Source organism: Chinchilla lanigera, unplaced genomic scaffold, assembly GCF_000276665.1.
Source record: "Chinchilla lanigera isolate Chin_1 unplaced genomic scaffold, ChiLan1.0 scaffold00028, whole genome shotgun sequence".
Lineage (NCBI taxonomy): Eukaryota > Metazoa > Chordata > Mammalia > Rodentia > Chinchillidae > Chinchilla > Chinchilla lanigera.
The window spans coordinates 4,570,679-4,584,625 of NW_004955429.1; positions in this window are offsets into that span (position 1 = coordinate 4,570,679).

A 13,947-nucleotide genomic window follows, 5' to 3' on the forward strand; every position below is an offset into this window, starting at 1 on the left:
GGGAGGTGTCGTGTAAATGAGACTACAATGAACTGTCATTGGGTTGGGGTCACTTCCAGGTGGTTTAGGATAATCTATAGCGCCGCATTCCCAGGGATGCTTCATCCGTGGAGGTGAGTACACTTGGTAGTTTCTAGAGACTTGACCTTGGGCCTGCCAGAAGCGACGGTGCTCGTGCCCTCTTGGCTTTCCCCAGTGCAGTCCTGCAGTCAGAACGAGGCACTCTCTGTGGTTTTTGCAGACCCAGCTTCCTCTGTCTACCTCCTGCCTCCCTTGGGGCTCCGTCCGTCCTTCCTTGACATTGTGCCTGTGAAGGGGCTGTCTGCTTCACAGTGACACCTGGCCCCCAGTTCTGCACAGGGTGGTGGCACCTTGGCTCCATCTTCCCTGGAGAGCCCATCTGAAACTCACCGGCAGCCCTGTTCTTTGAGGACCTCTCAAGGGTGTCCTCAGGAAGACTTCTTTGCACAACTGCTCTCTGCCCTCCCCTTCTGCCTCTCAGAGAATGCTTCCAGACCCAAGAGGGCTCCTCGCAGAGGTGGGATGAGCACGCGTGCTGCACTCCCAGCCAGGAGAAGGTGGAAGGTTGGATGTTCCAAAGGAGCGTGACCAGTGTCATAGTCTGGTTGGGAACCTAACACTTGCAGGGCCAGGGACAAAAGTAAAACTGGAGGTGCATATCCCCTATGTCTAAATAGATGAAAGTTATAAAGCAAGCTAATGGACTGCTAACTAAAGTATACTGATGCTTCTGCCTTGATAAATCTATTTGCATAACCTCTTATCAATAGCCCAACACAGCTGCCCCTGGCCGGTGATCCCTCTACTGTAGGAACCCATACTCTGGAGCTCTCCACTAGCTGGGCATTGGAGCTAGGACAGAAGCCCTGACAGGGCCTGGGTGCAGGCTCAGGGTGCCTTTGGGCAGAGAATTCCAGGGTCCCCACAGTTAGAGCATGCTGAGATTAAGGGGTGCCACTCTGGACTGCTGTTTCCTTGGTTCTGTAGATGTCTTGAGTGCAGGTTTGCTCCCAGAGTAGGATATAGGAGAGCCTTCTAAAGCAGAGGCCTGGGCCCTTGTTTCTTGGGGACAGCTTAGGGGACTTGGTTTGGTTTGGTTTGGTTTGGCTTGGTTTGGTTTGGTTTGGTTTTGCTGGGTCAGGATCAGCTTTGAGTGATCTGGGCAGGATCTGATCACATGAATAACTAGCACAGGGCTGAGATGTAGCTAAGTGACTGTCCTCTTCCCTGAAGAAGGACTGCAGGGCTCTGGGGTCACTCTCTCTCCAGCACTGCCAAAGCCCAAACACCGACATTACTGAATGCTAGCTGTATACTGGACATTTTAATTACTTTGCACATATGACCTGATTTAAATCTCATAATAATTTTGTGAGCCAGATTCTATTTCTATCCTTTTTAGAGAAAGGGAAACCTAGAAACAGAATTTAAGGAATTATACGAGGACCCAAAGCTAGTAGGTGGTATGACCACGGTAAAAGGCAGACAGCCTGTCTTAAGAGCTCTGTGTTCTTAGCCACTGTGATACGCGCTTTGTCAATGCACTAATCTTACTCATTAACCTAATGTACGTCATGGGCCACATTAACAGAATAAATGAAAAAATCTTGATAGATGAGAAAAATGCATTTTAACCAAACAGCACCCATTCATGAAGAAGAAAAAAAACATTCTGGCCAAACTAGGAATGGTGTATAACTGGAAAACAGACTATAGTCTTAAGAAGATTACTTCACTAAACAAACTAAAATAAACCTTATATGTCATAATAAAATACTAAAATCTTTACCCCTGAAGTAGAAGCCTAAAAAGGGATAATAACTGCTATTGTTAATTGCACTAAGGCAAAAAGATTAAAATTATTAATATCAAAAAACAGTGTTCATCTTAGTATAGATTCTACAGACCTTGAAAGAATAAAGCTTGATGTTATAAATTTGACAATTTAGGGAAAATGGAAACATTCCTCAAAACACACAATTTACCAACATTCCTTCAAGAAATAGGGAAGGAGGGCTGAGGATTTAGCTCAGTGGCACAGCGCCTGCCTGACAAGCATGAGGTCGCAAGTTCGATTCCCGGTACCGGAAAACAAACAAACAAACAAACAAAAGAAATAGGGAAGGAGTAGCCTTCTATCTACACAGGAACTGAAAATGCAGTTAAATAGCTTCCTATGAAGAAAACTCCAGGACAAATATTTTCAGTGGGGAATTCTAACAATTACAGAAATAATACCAATTTGACCCAAATTCTTTTTTTTTTTAATTTTTTTTTCCAAATTCTTTTGGTAAAGAAAAAACAGATACTTTTCAACTCATCAAAGAGGTCACTTTACTCTGATACACAAAACAGAAAAAGATAGGAAAACTACAAACCATTTCTCAAATTCATGCCCCCAAAGTTTCAACAAAGTATATACTAGAAAGTTGAATCTAATAATATATAAAATTATATACCATTACCAAATTAAATTAATACCCAAACTATAATATGGATATAATATTCCAGAAGAAGTCAGAATTTATCATATTAACAAATTAAAAAAGAAAAATCGTATGATTATTTAAGACATATTGAAAATTATATGGCCCAATGCAACATTCATTCCTATTAATGATCTCATCTAGCCAGAAATACAGTATAAGGGACCATACTGAACCTAATAAAAGATATGTATGAAAAACTTAAAGTTAGCATTGTACTTGATGGTAAAGTACTCAATACTTTTTTCCTTAGGTCAGAAACAAGATAGGAATTTCCACTTCTGCTGCTTCTAACAATGTACTGAGGGTTCTAGTCACTGCAATAAGGTGAGGTGGGAGGTTCATCCAGGCTGGAAAAGAAAAAGTAAAAACAGTATTTATTTCCCAACAATATGATTGGCTAGGTAAAAAAAAAAAAATCTAGTAAATCTGAAACATGCTACTAGAAATAATAAATGTACTTAGCAAGTTTTCAGGAAACAATGTCAATGTATAAAATTGGATTATATTTCACTGTATAGTTAAAAATTAGTTGAAATTTTAAAAACGCCTTTACTAGATCAATACATACGACACATATGTAAACATAACAAAAAGCTATTAAAGACATATATACCATGAGAACATTACTGAAATTCAAGAGCATTTGAAAAATGCACAGCTGTTTATTTTTTCATGAGTCAAAGACCTCACATGTTAAGATGTGAACTAAACCCAACTTGATCTGCAGTTAATGTGATCCCAGTAAAGGTCCCAGCAGACTTAATAGTCAAATTTTGCAAACTAATCCTACAATTCATATGGAAATGCAAAAGATCCAAAACTGACAAAATAACCTTTAAGAAGGACACATTTCAAGGATTAACATCATGAGTATCAAGACTTATTATAAAGCTACAGGAAACAAAGATAGATGTAAAGATAGACAATTAGAGCAATGGAACTATACAGACACCCAGAAACAGAATCACAGACAGATGCATGTTTAATAAATTTTTGACAGAGATTAAAAACAATTTAATTAAATCAGGCATGGTGACACATGCTTATAATACTAGCACTCAGGAGGCTGAGGCAGGAGGATTGCTGTGAGCTCACGACCAGCCTGGGCTACAAAGTGAGCTCAAGGCCAGCCTGAACTGCATAGCAAGACTGTCTCAAAAGACAAACAAGCAAACAGACAAACAAACAATTTGATGAAGAAAGAGCAGCCTTTTCAACAAATAACCCTGAAACAAGTAAGTATCCACATGCATACAAACAGGAAACCAGACTGATTCATATCTCATACCATATTAGAAAGTTAATACATAATCAATCACAAATTTAAATATGATAGCTGAAACTATAAAACTTATAGAAGCAAATATAGGAGACAATCATCATGATCAGGAATTAATCATTTCTTTTTTGTCTTTTTGAGACAGGGTTTTGCTATGAAATATAGGCTGGCCTTGAATTCTCAGTGATCCTCCTGCCTCAGCCTCCTGAGTGCTGGAAGCCACCATGCCAGGCAATCATTTCTTATACATGACACCAAAAACATAATATATAAAAGAAAAAACAATTATGTGAGCAAAATTTATAATTTCTACCCTTCAAAGGATAAGATTCAGGAAATCCAAAGACAAGCTACATATTGGGGAGTAAATATTTTCAAAGCTCATATTTAATTTAAAAGATCTAAGATATAAATAAACTTTAAAACAATAACAAGCTGAACAATCTAATAAAAGAATGTATGAGAGACCTAGAATAGCAAAGGCAATCCTGGGCAATAAAGGCAAGAGGCATCACAATCCCTGACTTTAAATTATACTACAAAGTTACTGTGATAAAATCAGCATGGTACTGGCAAAAAAAACAGACCTGAAGATCAACGAAACAGATTAGTAGATGCAGACACAACTACAAACACGCTCAGCCACCTTATCTTTAACAAAGGGGCCAAATATGTCCACTGGAAGAAAGATAGCCTCTTTAATAAATGGTTCTGGAAAAACTGGCTCTCCACATGCCAAAGAGAGGAAGGAGGGAAGGAGGGAGGGAGGAAGGAAGGAAGGATGGAAGGAAGGAAGGAAGGAATGAAGGGAGGGATGGAGGGAGGGAGGAAGGGAAGGTGGGGAGGGACGGATGAAGGGAGGGAGGGGAGGCTGGGGTTATAGCTCAGTGCAGAGGTACTAGGTTCAATCAACAGTACCTCAATTAATCAATCAAAGGTAAATAATACCTGCAAATGAGAAAACAGGCTTGTGGATGGCATGGGACCTGGGACCAAGGCCAGGACAGCCTTGCTAATCAAATCCAAGCCGCAGTGGATGTTGTGAAATTGAGCAGATAGAACTGAACCAGCCGCACGGAGTCTGCCTTCACAGCCACTCATCACTGGGTCATCTTGAAGGCAATACTCCTGAACCGTTCCTAGAAACCTCCCCCGGAAGGGTTGGGGACGCCCCGTCAGCACATCCCAATCAGCTGTGGAGCAGAGAGTGCGAGGACACAGTCGGAAGAGCTCTCCCAGGCCCAGGGAGCCCCGATGCTGGCTCGCTGCTGTCTTCTCTCCTATCTCGTTCCCCCGGGTGGGGGCGCACTTGGAAATCGAATCAGACTCAGCTTGGGGGGTTGGGGCAAGGACAAAGCCCCCAAAGACCAAAAAAGGCCTGTTCCTCCCAACAGACACGCCAGGGGCGGTGGCCCTGGCAGCACTGTCCTCGGCCCCATGCTGTTCCGCTCCAGGCAGGCTCTGACAGCCCTCAGCAGTCTCCGCAGCTCCTCGTGGCCTCACTGGTCCCCTACACTGGCTAAACGTTAGAACCCTTGGTGGAAGCCGGGTGTGGTGGCACACACCTGCAATCGCAGCGCTCTGGGAGGCTGAGGCAGGAGGCTGGCACCCGGACTTAATAAGACCCTGTTTGAAAATAACTTTAGGAAAAGGGCTGGCTAACACCCTGAGTTCAATCCCCAGAACTGCACTGGGAACAAAAACAAAAACAAAAACAAGCCAAGGCTGGCTGGAACTCTCAAAATAAAATTAGCTTGAAAAGAACAGTGCAGCTCAGGGCTAGGGAAGCACCACACCCGGTCACCGCGGGCTCCCACCACAGTCTCCCGAAAGAGAATGGGGGCGGGCATGAACTGTGACAGTCCTCTCCTCTCCACGGCCTGTGGCCCAGCACCCCTGTCCTCTCGGGGTTCCCAGGGCATGGTGGGCAGAAACACCCAGCAGACTGGAGCGGGGCGGCAGACAGAGCTGTCAGCGCTCCGGATGCGGGACCGGCGTCCATCCCAGCCAGGCCGCTGCGGACGCACTGTGGGTTCTGCGGCTGCACCCAGGGCCACACCCACCCCAGCCGAGAAGACAACGCTGTCTGGACGAAGTCTCCGGCCCCATCACTTGCAGATCCCCTCCCGGGCAGGACTTTGGAGGGGAGCTGCTGGTCACCTGGAGATGGAGGGAGATGGAGAAGAACAAAGCACACCTCAGACGAGCTCGGCGGCCACTTCGCTGTGAGGCAGCGGGGGACCAGTGCGGAGTCTGCAAAGTTGCCCAGGAGGATTCCAGCCCTCGTTCTCAGGAGCAGACAGCCCTTTGTTATGGGTGACAGTTCTGTGCAGCCCCCCAGCACTCTGGTGTGGGTTTGGGGAGGAAGAGCTCTCCCCACCGAGTGGAGCTCAGTACAGGGGGTGAGGCCTTTGCACCGACCTGCTGCTGGGCACAGTGTGGAGTAGCAGAGGTGGGGGTGTTGGAGGAGGCCGCGGGTACCTAGCAGGGGCTTCGGATTCGTGTTTAGCTGCACCTGGGATGACCTGTTTACTCCTACGGACAGCGGTGGGACAGGAATGCACGTAAATTTGTCCCGAGGGCCAGAGCATCAGTTGCCTTACTGATGTCCGGACGGGAGCTCGGCTGTGTGCGTGCGGAGGGGCCTCGGCGCTCTCGGTGACAGACCTCACTGGGTGAGCTGTGGGATGTCCCTGCGGCGTGTGTCGCAGTCACAAGTAAGCACTAGAATAAAACTGTAGGCGCGGGCCAAGAAGGACACTTCCCCGAGGCCCTGCCCGGAGACTTCCATTTGGAATTTCATGAAATACACCGCCCTGCTTGCCGAAGAGCCCGCGCTGACACCGCTTTGCTTATCTCAGCTGCCCCTGTGTCTTTTCCTGCTGCTTTGGTGCAGTGCTGGGGGTCAGACCCAGGGCCCTTGTGCTGAGCTACGCCGCCAGCCCTTTCCCTATTTTGTGCCAAAATCTCCCGAAGTTGCCCGGGCCGGGCTCAAACTTCCAGTCCTTCTGCCCCACCTTCCCGGAGTGCTGGGATCCCGGCACACGCTTGGCTCTGTGACACAGCTTTTTAGGAAACCTATGTGTTTATAGTTTCTATCGCCTTCGTCCTGCAGCAGACAGCAAAATTCCCTCCAGGAATCCTCCAGGTACAAAGGCGAGAACAGAGCGCTCCTGGTGGACAGTAGGCGGTAAGGGCTGCTCTCGGGGACTGGTCGCGCTTCCTGAGTGTAGGGTGAGGGTCCAGGCAGGTCCCCTTGGGAGCCGCCCTCTCACGACGCCATCACGGGAGCGGTGCCCTTTACCCAAACCACCGAGCTCTCTCCCGCAGCCCTAACGCGCCTGGAAGGAACACCAGTTCCTCTGTCTTAGATGTTTGTTTCACTTTTTCCAAAATAACAAGGATGGGAGGCCCTGAGCGAGGACGGATGGCAGCCGCCTCACCGTTTCATCCAGGGCTACAGCTTCACACGCCGGCCAGGCTTACCACATTTTTATAACTGCGGCAAAAACTGCAAGAAAGTTGAGAGCTTTAAGGAGCAAGGCCTCCTGTGGTTTTAGAGGAAGTTCCAGAAATGACCACCAGGTGGTAGCAGAGGAACAAACGGGTTTTTTGGTTTTGTTTTTGGACAAGGTCTTGCTCTGTAATTTAGGTTGGCCTAAAGCTCACGGCAATCCTCCTGCCTCAGCCTTCCAAGTGGTGGGGGTACAGGTGCGCACCACCACACCTGGCTAAAAATGCTGTATTCATAAAAGAGCCTTAAATCGCAAATCTTACAGAGGGTTTAAATGTGGATGATGTGGATGGTAGAAAATATGTGTCTAGACTCCAAGTTCCATCCATCAGCCTGTGTCCCCACAAAAGGGAGCGGTCCTTCATCATTTTGGGCAGATCTTGCTGAGTCTGACCTTAATTCCTATATTTAATATTTACTGACAAACCCACACCCCTGTGTGCTTCCATCTCCCTTAAGGGTCATGAAGGGGTGGGGAGTTTTTAGAATAGTGGGGACCCAGATCCGAGCTGCGTGAGACAGCAGGATGAATAGAAGTGGGGTGCGGAGAGGTGGGGTTGGAGCGTGACTGGGGCGGCGTGAGGGCCGGGACAGCGGGGCCAGGCGGGAGGAGACAGACCACACTCCGCAGGCGGAAACCCGCTGCCCGGGGGTCTCCTCTGTGGGGATTTCAGACCGGGCCCTTTCTCTGGAACATCAGACACCGGACTGTTCTCCAGGCTGGCTAGGCCGGGCAAGGTCACTTCTACTGTGATTCGACTCATCTGTGAGGACACAAAGTCGGGCTGTGACCGCTGTAAACCCAAAAGCAGCCCCCTGCCCCCCTTCCAGGGAAGGGGACACACTCTTGAGAATAAATGTGCCCTTCAGCTGAGGGCTAAGCACCCTTAAATTGACATTGGAGGCCAAAAAGCAAAAACAACAAGCGCCTCTCAGAGCGGGGGACCTCGCCCAGGAAGTCCCATTCTGGCCCAGAGGAGCCGAGGGCCATGCAGCAAAGAGGCAGCTGAGCCCCAGCCCGGCCCCGTATGGAGCGAAAGAGCAGAACAGTCAGGCAGGAGCGGCCACATCCTGACGAAGACTTGCCTGCGCCTAGGTCTCAGGAAGCTTAGACTTCGGGCCACTGGTAACGTTTTTTTTTTTTTTTGAGGCATAAAGGCGGGGGAGGGGCGGGGAGGATATAGCTTAGTGTACAGCGCCTGCCTGGCAAGTGCAAGGTCATGAGTTCCTTTCCCAGTACCAAAAAAAAAAAAAACAACAACAAAAAGGCACAAAGGGCTTTGTTCAGCATACATTTCTAGGATCTCAGCTGGGAGTATTTGGTGCTTTTGGCAGTGGAAGTCTGGCACCTGTGAACCTATAGGACGCCTGGGCTCGGTCTATAGGGAAAAGCGTCTCCCGGGGATCTTTAATCTTCCCGACCCACACTCTCGGCCCCAGGCTAAGGGGCAGCACCGCTGGCTCCTCGCACAGGAAACCGTGAAGGACCGGCCCGGGCCCAGAGGAGGCTGTAAATGCCACACTCTGGGACACCTGTGTTCCCGTCACCCTGCAGGGTGGGCCGGGCTGCAAGGCGGGTCCCTGATGCCTGCCTCCGGCCTCTCTACTGTGGAGTAACTGCAGGGGAAGGCTTCTGATGAAACCAAAGGTGGGGCCTGGACAGGTCAGCAGGGGGAGCAGCAGAGATGCGGGTGACACAGAGGGGCTGTTTTAGGGAGCGGTGAGCAGAGAACCAGGGGACAGGCCGACCGAGGGTGCAGAGGACAGGGAAACAGGCACAGCTGGGGTGGTGGCGGAGCTGAAGGAACGTGCCCCGTTCACCCGGCTGGGACAGCACAGGCCACCGTGGGCTCCTGGAGCGGGGAGGAAACTTCTGCTTCGGCCTGGAGCCTCCATCCTGCCTTCCGGCTTTCACCTGCCAAGTGCTGCCCAAGACAGGCTCTGCCCGGGCCCCACTCCCTCCGCTGACCACAGCCACTTCTGTGTCTCGTGGGCCGCCCCCACCTCCCGGGCCTCACCCATAGTCCCCTCCCTAAAGGGGGCTCCTTTATGCTTTCAGATGGTGTGTCCCATGGTGGCCCAAAGGCGACAGTGTGAAGTCTGTTGCCAAAATATTCACCACCAGGGGCAACAAATGCCCTTGAAATATCTGACTTCGCCAAGTATTAGGAACACTTCCAGGACTTAAGGATTTCCAGAGGCTAAGGGAGGAGCCGCGTCTGCACTGCAAAGCCACGGCCTTAAATTACCCCAACTCCAAGGTGAAGAGGTCATCCTCTCAGCGGCTCCAGGGTGGCAGAGTGGCAATGGTCACCTCTGTTTTTCAGGGCAACACCTTCTCATCGCCCCCAGCCCAGCTGCTTTTCTTGTGACACCTGAAGCTCAGCCCTGCTGTAGTGTTAGAATCAATCCCACGGGAGGTTTAGAAAACCTGCCCCCAAGCTGGGTGTGGTGGCACAATGCCCGTCATCCCAGCACTCTGGGAGGCTGAGGCAGGAGGATGGAAGGTTTGAGGCCAGGCTGGGCAACTGAGCATGTTAGTGAGAATCTGTCCAAAAAATTAATAAGTAATAAAAATAAATAAATAATAAAATGTTTAGGATCTAGCTCAACCCTCCCAGGTGACTGAAGTCTATAGCCAGCCCTGAGAACCGGCACATGAGCCAGGCTGTTCCAGACCTAGCTGGGCTTGGCTGGGCTCTTCTGCTGCTGGAGTTTGAGCCACTGCGCCACACCTTTCCTGTTAGTCAGCCAGGGCATATGCACGGCAGGCAGGTCCCAACTACCCTGTCCCAAGTGATCTAGCTTCCACACTGTAGTGATGAGGTGTGATTAAAAAAAATACAGCACAGGGGCTGGGGATTTAGCTCAGCGGCAAAAGCGCCTGCCTGGCAAGTGCAAGGTCGTGAGTTCGGTTCCCCGTACCGGAGAAAAAAAATACAGCATTTAAATAAGAGCATCTACTAGAGCAAAAGACACCTTGCTGTTAATCGCCATCAAAATACTCCCTCTTCTTGGAAAACTTATCCCATCATTCTTGCCACTTTCTGAAGCACTTCTGGAAGTCCTCTTTTGTGAGAGTCTTTACCTGTGCTGTCCTGGCTGCCTTGATATCCTGAGTTGATTCAAAATGTTTATCTTTCACTCACCAACATTTTGACGTTAGGGAAGGGTCAGAGGTCACCCGGAGCCAGAGCCGGTGCATCAGGAGGATGAGGACACAGCACGTTTTTACAAGACCACCTTTCTGCAGGATGGCGTGGCAGAGGCATTTACTGTACTTTTGATCGCGACTTGGAAAGACGCTCACTAAGGAATACTTCCAGAGTGGCTTCAGAAAGTGGCAAGGACGATGAGATCAGCATGTTCAAAGCAAGGGGGAGTATTTAGAAGGGAACTGATGACAATGTATCTTTTACAACAAATTTTTAAGTTTACACATCCACTGTAGACTGTAGTTTTCCTTCACCAGTGATATTCCCACTCAGTTTTCCAAGATTTCCCCTGCCTTCCCTCTTCACAACTGCTCGGAATTTGAGTTTCTTTCGTTGTCAATCACGGGCTCTTCCAGGCGCAAAGGGCAAGACTGTAAAGAGGTACAGGCTTCATAAAGAAGCCCCTGGAATGGCAGAGGGACATGAAGGTGTGGCTGAGCTCTTCTGAGTCCTTGGAGGTCTTTCGAGGAGGGGATGCCAGGCTTAGCCCCCGGCAGCTGTTCCCTGCTGGGCCCTTACACCTGTGGCTGGAGACCACCTTTTCAGAAGCGAAGCCCACGTCGTTGTTCTATGCCTTTAGCTCTGAAAGCCGAGCTGCGCCTTGCGGACAATCTCGCCTATTTCCGCAGTTTCAGCTGTCACAGTGTTGGAGGCAAAACTAGCACCACTGGGTGTGCACCAGAGATTTGCTCAGGAAGAACTGCCCCCCCGCCCCCCCGCCGGAACCCCGTAACGTCCAATGGATACTTACGTGAATAAAGCCCCCGCTTAAAATGACCAGAGCCAGAGGCCAATTCCACTTTGCAGGTTACCTGTTCTTAAAATGTGCAGTAAAATTTCCAGCAATGTGTAAACCGAGAGAACCACCAGTTGGTGCTTGAAGCTTTGAACAGAGTCATTATATATTCGGGAAGAGTAACGTGAATCAACACTGCTCTTGGTGTTTGAGTACCCCTCTCTGGTATTTTTTTTTTTTCTTTTTTTTTTTTGAGACAGAGTCTCACTCTGCAGTTCAGGCTGGCCTTGAACTCACTTTGTAGCCCAGGCTGGTCTCAAACTTGCAGCAATCCTCCTGCCTCAGCCTCACAAGTGCTGGGATTACAGGCGTGTGCCACCATGCCCGGCCTTGACATTTTGACTTTAGGGAAGGGTCAGAAGTCACCCGGAGCCCCCCTTTCTTGTCTGAATGTGCCCTGTTTGTTGCTGAATTCTGCTGACCAGTGTGACTGATCACCTTGTATTGTCACCGTTAGGGCTTGATGTTTGGTTTTGTAAGCTAGGTGACTAGGTAGGCTACATCATCGAGAATTTTATCTCATTCAAAACTTTTGTTATTTTGAAAGGAACCTCTGGGACTCGCATTTCGAATGCTGAGGTGCTGAAATGTCCCTTCACAAGTCAGTGCCAGGCAAGTCTCCGGAAGTCGAGCTCCAAGAAACCCCTTTTAGGAGGTACTTGGGAGCCACCCTCCGGCAGCACTCCGGCAGGTGCACTAAGTTACCGGGAGACGGCTACAGGGTGGGGTGAGGGTGGGTTAGAGGGCGTGGCCGGGGGAGTGGCCAGGAGGGGCAGGGCGAGCTAGGGGGCGTGGCAGGGCAGAGGCGTGGCCAGAGGGGTGAGGCGTGGTGTGGGCGGGACTTGGGCGTGGCCTGGAGGAGGTGCAGTACAGGGCGGAAGAGGCTGGGCGGAAGAGGCTGGGCAGAGACCTCAGAGCCTTCCTGGCGCTTGGGAGTGCCGGCTCGTGTCCTGGAGTTTTTTTGTTTGTTTTTGTTTTTTGTCTTTTTGAGACAGGGTCTTGCTGTGCAGTTCAGGCTGGCCTTAAGCTCATTTTGTAGCCCAGGCTGGTCTCAAACTCACAACAATCCTCCTGCCTCAGCCTCTCGGGTGCTGGGATTACAGGCGTGCGCCACCACGCCCGGTGTGCTGGAGTTTTATATGCTTGCCTGGGATTTAGGGGAGAACGAATCGCGATCCCAGGTACCTATCTCGTTTCCCTTCCAACAAGGAACACCAGTTGACCACGTTCGCCCCTAACCAGAGTTCTGCTCTGCCAACCCATTATTTGAAAGTGGAGGCGGTCACAACTTGCAATCCAATGGCCCTTTAAGGGACTATTTCTGCAAATATGCGCCTTCATTTGATCCAGGACTGAAAACGACCCGCTTAACACCACCGTCTTTCAAAGACTCACCCTGAGCAGCTTCCATCCCAAGCAGAAAGGTCGAGGTCAAACTCCTGCCAACCTCAGCTTCGCCCGGGACCTGCGACCTGCAGTTCTTACCTACACAGCCTCTGCGTTTTCTGCAGGGAGCTCACAGCGTATTTGTGAGGATTACAAGGTGAAGCAAGCCAGACACCTCAGCGTTAAACCTGTCCCTATCAGGCAGCAGACAGCCGGGACTGCCGGTGCGTTCACAGAATCGAAGACCGATCCCTGTGGGTCCTGGGGGATAAGGGGCTCGGCAAACCCTGGCTTCTAAGGTGGATACCGGCTCTGGGACTAGAGGAGCCAGAGCTGCGAAGAGCCTGAGATCCCAAGGCTCTTGGGATCCTTTATTTAGGATGTGACCTCCTCAGGAGCACACGGCAGGGGCTTCCTGGAGGCCCGGCAGGGCTGGTTTTTCCTAACAGTGCCATCTGGCTACTTTTGCAGAATTACCATTTGAATGGTTCGCTGAAGCTGTTATTTTTTTCCCTCCCTCTGAAAAGCATCCTGGTTGCTCTCAAAGGCTTTTGCACTTACACAGCATTGAGAAGAAGGTCGTTAGGACTGTCGGGCGGGGATTACAGGGCGGGGAGTTTGGGAAGAGGACCTCTGAATCTGGAGCTAGCCGAGGGTGCTCTCAATGCCTTGCCCTTAGCACTCAGCCAAGGATGGGCACCGATTGGGGGTGACTTGGGGGCACCTTTGCCCTGGCCCGAGAATGCAGCTTCACAGCAGAGCCCTCTCTTCTGGAGCTGCAGTTCCGGGGCTTTGGCTTCACTCCAAGATTCTGTAAATGTCTATTTATGTTGGGCGGAATTCTCATCACAGCAGTACTAAAATACAAGCAGCTCTGTTAATGCTGTAGCACTGTCTGAAGTTCTGTAGTGTACCCCACGGCCAAGTGCCGCCCGCTCCAGGAAACGCTGGAGAAGACCTCTGCTGAGCTGGGAGTTAAGGCTTGTTCTCCTGGCTGTTCATGCCTCTGCCTTCTCAACCAAACCAGAGGCCTCCTCTTAAGAGCAAGTGTCACGGTCATCATTACAGCTGTGGTAATGATAATTCCAACCAGCCTTTGGCTAAACTTAAGAATTTTGCATGCCTCATACCTAATTCCCCCAATAATCCTAAGAGGTAGGTTCCATTACTATTCTCCATTACAGATGAGGAAGCCAAAGCATGCTCAAAGTTGCCCCACTGAGAAGCTGTAAGCATGTTGCATGTCA